This window comes from Pavona decussata, unplaced genomic scaffold (genome assembly GCF_977016875.1).
Source record: "Pavona decussata unplaced genomic scaffold, jaPavDecu1.1 SCAFFOLD_190, whole genome shotgun sequence".
Lineage (NCBI taxonomy): Eukaryota > Metazoa > Cnidaria > Anthozoa > Scleractinia > Agariciidae > Pavona > Pavona decussata.
This window is the reverse complement of record NW_028145599.1, coordinates 2,793,753-2,802,210: the sequence shown is the minus strand read 5'-3', so window position 1 is coordinate 2,802,210 and position 8,458 is coordinate 2,793,753. Positions and strand designations below refer to the sequence as shown.

Genomic DNA, 8,458 nt, shown 5'->3' with positions numbered 1-8,458 from the left:
ACGTAAAAAGGAAGCATTTACACTTTCTAGCTTAATAATAACGGTAGTTTGGAAGTGTAGCATGATATGAGAGACAGGGTATTAATTTCACTGATTTCAAGTTATTTCCCTGCGAACTCGCTTGAACGGCTCAATATAAACTCGAAAATTTTACCTGAAAGGAATCATTTGATAACCTAATGCTAATATGGGGAGCACTCAAGTTTGAAGCTAGTTATTTACGTGTATAAAAGCATGAAATGAACACAGAGACCTTGGCTTTTATCTAAAAGCTTCCGTGAAGTGTATTGATAAGTGCAAAGTAACAGGAGGAACATGAAGTACTGAAATGGCGAATTGTGTCAAAGTGCATTCCACACATCTCGACCTAGCGCGCTCGCTTTTCACGGGCCAAACTAAATATTTTAACATGATAAATAAGAGCAATTACCCGTTCAAAAAAGTGATTTCATTACCAGTATATTTGTATACCCTTGATGATATGGTCATCTGAAATATGGCAAAAATCACTCTATCTAAGGAATAGCAAACATTGTATTCTTTACGTGGGCAACTTTAAATGAAAGAATGTTCAGGTGGAGATAAAATATAGTTTAGAAGCAAGCACAAGGGATGTAAAAACGATTGTGAAAGTGTCAACTCGAGAAAACGCTACCTTGTCTTGAACGAGAGTTTTAAAAATGTACTAATTTGCATAATTTCAATCGGGCCATTGGTCGCGTTTTGGCCGATTTCGAACTTTCCCAATTTTTGCCAAAATAAAAATTCGCTGGAACTTTTGAATATTATTTTTGAAAATAGTTCACCAAAAGGGTCTTTTGGGGCAAATAAAAAAAAATTCGAATTTTCGCTTCTGTCCCCGGATTCTCGAAAGTTACTGACAACCGCTCTTAAGACTCTGGGTGACATTTTTGTGTTTTTTTACAGTCGACTTCAATCTTGACTTGCTCCGCTTCTAGCGGTCAAAACTGCACATGCCATCTTACAACTGCATCTCAACAAACTCTCAACTAACTCCGACTATTCTCAACTAACCAGAATTTTGAATGTTTACAATGATTAAGAAATCTTTGGATAAAAGGATCGAAGTAAACCTAAATACGCTTACACGGCCATACAATCCAATAGCGGGTATCCGATGAAAACTAGGAAAGAACAACAGTTTTAATAAAAAGAATTAATGTTAAAATCAATGATGCAAGCCAATGGGTTGGCAAAAACTCCCAAGTATGTCTATTTCGTGGACTAACGCTAATTAAAAGACCTAAATAATAAACCAACCAGACGACCACCTACAACACGTTTATGTAGGATAACATAGACCTTGAATTAAGTAAATCAAATGGTTCATTTCGGTGAATATCTGTTCGGAAGCTGTCTTAATCGTCTCAGAAATTGGGATTTAGTCGTAAAGAAATGAAATCCACATTTTGTTCAGCAAAATGTTCGGTCGAAATTTCGTATCAATGGAAAACTAATTCCTTTCATTTTTGAAGGGGCAAATAAAAAAATGTTAGCCTGGACTTTTCGTAAAACAAACAACAGCTAGTAAATTGGAGAAATAAATTTTGAGTCTCTCAAACGTTCTTCAATTTAAATTTTTAGCATCGGAGCAAATCAATATCTATTCCAATTACACAAATATGTCTTTAAAAGAGCGGCAGAAAGCGACCTAAGAACACAAGAAAAATTTGACGTATTTTGCTTGTAAGTTCTCGTTCGGTTCCGGCCCCTTGCGTGTTTGGATCACAAGATCAACATGACGGTCACAAGCTCTTACGTTAGATAACTAAAATAACTCAACCAAATAAGGAAATTCTATTTGCCAACTATAGACACAATAGGCTTTCTGTTAATCTCGTACCCAGATCTTCTCATTAATTCTTAAGTAGAGAACATCTGGTAAAATCCGTTCTCATGTGTCAGGAATGTGACACAGCACAACTGCAGATCATTTGTAGCAAAACAAAAACAAAAAACTTTGCCAAGAATCGCCTAAGATGGATTTTCAAGATCAATTTATTGCTATAATTTTCGGTAATATTTCACCCACCGTATTAAAAAAGATCAACGATTTTAAGTTTCTGGGAAAGAAGAAAGTCGCCGCAAAAGTTTTGTTGACATTGTTGGCCAAAGTGCTTGCGCTTTATTACCAAGCAATAAGTCAGAAAACATTTTTTAAGTCTCTTAACAGAGAGACGAAACTATAAAAAATGTATGTTACAAGAATTTGTCGTAGTTTAATAGTGAAACTTAAAGTTTATATCAATACAAGAAACATCTTTCACAGATTGACTGAATTGTTAAGATAATTATTTTGAAAGTCATGCGTCTACGGGAGTGGAAAGCAAAGGTGAAAAAAGTTGACATCGGACCATTTCCATTGACCAATCAGATTGGGGAACCAATGTACCAGAGATTTTCTCCAAAGACAAACATCCGGACAAAAAAAAAAAAGAACACAATGCGTTTCAGATCATTTTACTCTTTAGTTCTGACCATTGATCTAAAACATGCAGTGATATAACTTATTCCCCTACAATTTATCAACTTTAACGAAAACGGCATTCCCTTACGTAGAGGCATTTTCTATTTCCAAGGGAAATACTCTTAAACTTTATGCAATTAACAAACGCGAGGAAACTTAATCTGTTTATATTTCTATTTTTAAAGTGTCTTTTGTACATCTTTTAACTTTCGAAGTTTTTCAACCATTCATCAGTTTCATCTTTTCTTACCAGCATTTTAAAAATTCCAATGGTTTATACTGTTCTTTATCTTAGCCTTTTTAGCTCCTCAAGGTTACTTAGTTTTGTTTAACCAAAAATTCGGCAACTATATAATCTCTCTATGACCCCGCGGGCCAAGACAGATATCAATCAATGTTTATTTGCCCATTCAATGTTTTCTTACAGCAGTATTATTTCTAATAGCTTAAGCCAGCGACACACTGCAAATAATGCAATTCTATGTGGTGGTTACTTATTGCCTCACCATATCACTGTATCTATCGATTTAGGGGAGTTAGCGATGCCGGAGGTTATCACCGCTAAACGATCGTAGGCTTACGCACCACCCAGTCAAATATGGCCAGAGTTTAAGGTGATAACAGCTGCTTGTTTAGTTGACATTTCTGGTCGCAGAAAACTTTTAGGAAACAGAGACTATTCTCCCTGAACTAATGAAGTTGCCGTCGGGTTTTCGAGCATCCTGGGCCCACTGAGTTGCTCGAAGCATGGTTAGCGCTAACCCGGGTTAAAGGGGAAGTGTCATGAAAATTTACTGTCATTTCAAAACCCAAAAATGTTTGACTGTCAGCAGAAACAGCGAAATAATTTTCAAGTTTGTTAATAATTATCACCCCAGTGCAATAAAACTGTCGATTAGTGCCTCTGGCCAGAGACTGAGTAGGCCGATTTGGATTGAAACTTGAAAATATTAGGCTAATGTTTTTCAAGTTCTCGCATTTTTGTTTCCAAAATACGCTAGAACAGATCACGAGTTGTTTCTTTCAAGAATTGAGTTGATTTTGTCCCTCTCGTCATTCTAGAATTATTTGGCAGCTGATTGAAGGTCTTATGTCATCATTTTTAACAAAAGATATCAAAAACCCCATGATACTTCCCCTTTAAATGCCATGACAACCTATAAGTTTTATATTATGGTTAGCGCTAATCATGCTTCGAGCGAGTCAGCCCTGGAGTTTAAAATTGTTTTCTAAATCACATTTCTCGTTCCTTGACGAAAAAAAAAAACTATTTTTCTAATGCCACCATGCTTTTATGAACAAAAAAGCGGACGCCAAGAAGTCCAGGTTTCCTTCACTGTAGAATCAAAATTTTTTAAAGCGATTCGTTCCTGATAAGAAACTATAATATTTCGTTTACCTTTGTCATCAGTTGATTCGGAATGTTCCTCCATTGCTTGGAGTAGGGCCTTGTCCTGCGCAAAAAAAAAAATATTGAAAATGTTTCTAGAGCTAAATACCTTGTAACAAGAAAAGAAGATGAAAGTTGGCTCTTTATACCGAGCAGTTGGGTGTATTCATTCTCTCTTGATTTACAATAACAAACAACATGTACCTCGCCTTTCATAGACATTGTAGAACAGCTCACGACTCTAGGGAAAACGTCTGTTTTGGTTGTCTGCTTGAAGCTGAGCACTACTGCCTGAACATAAAAACAAGCAAGAAAATTTATTTAGAAGTATGTGTGCAGTAGTAAGATCAAATTTCGTGTTATTTGTCATGTCATGAGATTCACTGTGTCACAATTTCTTGCTTGTCATAATCACAGTTTGTTTTTGCAGGTTTTAGATCGGCCCAAACTTAGTAGCCCTTTGTGCCCGGCGTAACAATGATCAGCATCATATTTCTCCTTGTGGATTCTCAATCGCAAGGCCAAAAGAATGAAGGATATGCCGATCACCGAAGGCGATTTTCTTGATATTTGAAAAACCTGTCCCTAGTAATTTCATAAGAAAAGTATAGGGACAAGATAGGAGAAGTTGTTCTTTAATATAAGGGCTTCAAGGCCTAGGGTTAATCTTGCCCCGTTGCGTGCTCAAACGGCCATGGCCTGGGCCATGGCCTAACCCAGGTTATATTGACACCCCCATGGAATAAATACCAGACCGCCAAGAAACGTGATAAGAACACAAGAAATTTTTGAAACTTTTTTTGAAGCGTGATTTGTCTTTTGGTGAAGAAAGAACAGCTTGCAAACTCCTACACCAATTTTGACGAAGGTTAAAAAGTGTTGACTGGCCAACGCAACCCCAGCAGTTCGCAAATAAATTTGTAACAAAGCCTTCATACCTCAGATCCGTTAGCTCTGCTTAATGACGTTTATCTTGATGATGAAGGGAAAATTCAAATATACTGAATGGAGTTTAGGAAAAGTTTTTCATATGCCATTGGGTACGCTAGCTCTGTGGCATTTGTTTAGGTTCACCGGCTCGGATTAACAGCAAAAATATCAGACAGGCCTAAACAAATGCTATCTATGACCAGGCTAGGAAGACATGGGATCCGTGGATTTCGTAACTCGTGATTTCATGCTTCCTATAGTGAGATTGAAGGATTTTCGAGATCCAGGTCTTTAGGAGACAGCGATAAATATGTCATCGATCTATGAAAATGTTGGGTCCATGGAATTCATTACTCGTGATTCCATGCTGATGCTATTTATCTGCAGTGAGATTGCAGGACGGTGTTCGTTTATCACGTATATGAGAGTCTAACAGATCCACATCTTTACAAAGTTGATCATTGTTGTCTCTCGCTTTCGAGAGCTTTGGGCTCTTTGCAGTTTTTTTATCAGCTCTGTTGCTTCGTGACTGAAAGACAATTTTTATGTTCTGACATGTATCTCCATTGTTTTGTTTGTTTTCAGAGTAGTTTTTGGGAATTAAATAGTACCCACACTGAACGTGAGAGGACGTGCCAAGGGAATAAACATCACTGGCTTTGCTACAATGGGAGCCTTTCAAAACTTCAGGAGCAATGTGAGCAAAGTGAAAAGTGTACTTCTTTGCTGGAGGAAATGCACTGTCACAGGCTTTTCCAAAGTTGATAATGTGGCCATGTTTATCAGTAACAAGAACATTGTTTGATTTTAAATCACAATGACGAAAGCCTTTGGAGTGGATATTTGCAAAAGCATCTGTGATATCTGTCTGCCAAATTAAAAGAAACGAAGCCATGAAAATATCAGCAAATTGCCCGTTTCTGTGTTTATAACCTCTGTATGGTCCTTCATAATGGTTTCTGAGCTTTTCTTTTGTAAAAATATATTAAGAATTTGGCAATTTTGATAATTAAAAGAGGGGATGTGCATTATGCCTTGAAATTCAATAGATTTCGCCATTTAGTCATAAAAAGTGGAATTTTTAGGGCCGCATCGCCCGCCCCACTCCGCATCCCACCCCCCCCCCCCCCCCCGCCCTAATAAATGTTTTGACTCCAGTCCCCGGGGAACTTTGTAGACTAATCTCGTACCCAGATCGATCTCAGTCGGTTCGGGAATGTCGATCTCCCTTCCGCCTGACCGTGGGAGATCTGGGTACGAGATTATTTTGTAGACTACTAGTGTGCTCTTCTACGATGCCTATTTTCTTCTATTCTTGCGCCAAGAGAGCCTTACCTTGTTTTTGTCCAGGGTCCTTTTATTCTGTTCGGCTAATGCTTTCCATTTGCCATAGTAAATTCACGCCAAGGCACGAGAATACGCATCTCTTTCCTTTTGTGTTTGAATTTCTCTGTTCTCTCTTTCCATAGCGGTCCTTGACAACCGTTTTCTTTTGCTTTTTTTTTTTGTTTCGCATCCTGCGTTTTTCCTCGATTGAATTTTCTCGAGACGCACGTGGCATGATCCGGCTCTTTCGGAAGCGCGCGGTTTCGCTCGATCCCGCGATTGCCACCAGATTACCTGTGGCAGTGAGTGTGCCCGCGTTTCCATAAATCGCTATACCAAAATCAAATGGCAGCGGCTTATTGCAAAACAATAAAACGAGAAAAATTAACAGAAAAAGCTTTGTTCGCTTTGAATATTAATGTACAACTAAATCTATGAAGGGTGATGATAAGTTAAAGTATAAGCTTTATTTGGTGCAATTTACCGGCAAAATTATAAACCTCCTAGTGTAAAGTTATAATATAATTTGTATTTTCCACGCGTTCCAATCTCATCCAATCACGCTTTCATAAGCGCCGGCATGCCGAAGAATTCTTTAGATCTGATTTATTTACACATTACTTTGGCTTCCCAGAGCCGATTACGTCAGTGCAGGTAGTTCGGATCTCCTGATTTCGTTGATGTTTTGTTACAAAGTTTGACAAGTGATGACTAATCACTGATACGTAACATTTCTCCGTATGAAAACTGAGTCACGTTTATTACGACTTGATGACATGAAGCGGAAAGCATAGGTGACGAAACCTGGAGCGCAAACATACACTCCAGAAAAAGCTCCCACAAATCCTTAGAAAGTTTTCTAAGGATTTCATGAGAGACACCAGGAGGTACTTATAGTAAGCGTCTTTCCATCTCCTCGCTCCTTTTGGCACAAAACTGACTGACACACCCTTAACTGATGGTTGAAAATTACCTGACCCACCCCTATTAAACATGTATTGTTTGGGTGTATAATCCAAGGAAACCACATTTTGTGTATGACAAAATCAGGAGGAATTAAATTTGGCGAATTACGCTTAAAGGTTCATCACTATCACTGTAACTCCAACTGTTAGCCAGTTTTTCGAGGGGGATATTATCATTATTGGAGGTATCACTCCCAACTTCCTCCAGACCAGGCTTCACTTGCTTCTGAGCTGCTGACACTCAATTCAGAGCCACTTGTGTCTTTGCCAGTGGATACACTATTCACAACTCAAATGTGAGTCGACACTAAGTCAAGCTTGTTGTTTGTTTGTTTTTTTCGTTTGTCAAATTCTGACGTTCGATGTACAGTTTAAGGACAGAGACTCTCGCTTTCTCAGCAAATCCTCATAGAGGAGTTTCCCCCACTCCGCATCCTACTGGGTCAAGTTACTCTCCCTTTCTGCTTTCTCACTTTTTTCTCTTTCTCTCTTTTGCTTCATCAAAGCAAAGAGATGCATGTACTTCCAGGTCTGGAGCTACCGCATACTTCTCAGAGAAAGCTTGAATGCTGCTTTCTTTTTCTGGTGAAATATCACCGGCAGGTTGGCAGACACGTGTGCTCATTCCTGTTATAAAATAGGATGACCCACCCCTGCATGGGTAGCTGAAAATTGAACGACCCACCCCTTACCAACGCTTTAAAACCAAATGACCCACCCCTTCTCTACTCCGGCCCACCCCACCCTATACTTTTTGACCAATCCCTTATTGCGGACACCCCAGGGACTGCCAGTTAGTGTCCTTTATAGCGAGAGCCTGAAAAGTAGGAATTTATTTCAGTCAGACGTCTGTAATTTATTGTTGCTGGGATTTAGTTGTTGTCCGTATTGTCGGGGTGTGCGCAAAGCGAGAGTTGACTGCAAAACGAAGACATTTTCCTAGGCCCTTGGCACTTCTTTATATATCGGTATTCCATTGTAGGCGACATTGATAAATACATACAGTCAGCTCTCGTAAGCGACTACCCTTGGGGAACGACAAAGTGGTCGCTTACGAAGATCAACAAAATAAGCCTAATACTGGATTGATTAATTAATTACATAAAAAATATTTCCTTATCAACTAAAATTACGCAAATAGAAACTAATTTATTTGAATTTTTTCACATGCAACACGTTTCGGGAAAAGTACAGTAGAGTGTACAGTAGTTGTCAATGTGTCTCATGTTATACTTGAACTCAGCAGTCCTGGGTAGCGTCATTAAAAATTGAACTTTTGTCACTCGAGTAATTATTTACTAACGATCATACGTGATTATGTTGGGAACATATCAAATTTATGGCCTAAAAAGTGGTCGT

At 38.5% G+C, this 8,458-nt stretch overlaps 1 long non-coding RNA gene across 1 annotated transcript; it reads right to left on the bottom strand.

Moving 5' to 3' along the window:
* Positions 1-908: 908 nt before the first annotated feature.
* On the bottom strand, positions 909-5,080 carry LOC146462364 (uncharacterized). Its single transcript, XR_014857162.1, has 3 exons — positions 4,817-5,080; positions 4,083-4,169; positions 909-3,942 (listed from the first exon to the last, which is right to left on the bottom strand). It is a non-coding gene; the product is annotated as an uncharacterized LOC146462364 (long non-coding RNA).
* Between the last annotated feature and the right edge of the window lie 3,378 nt (positions 5,081-8,458).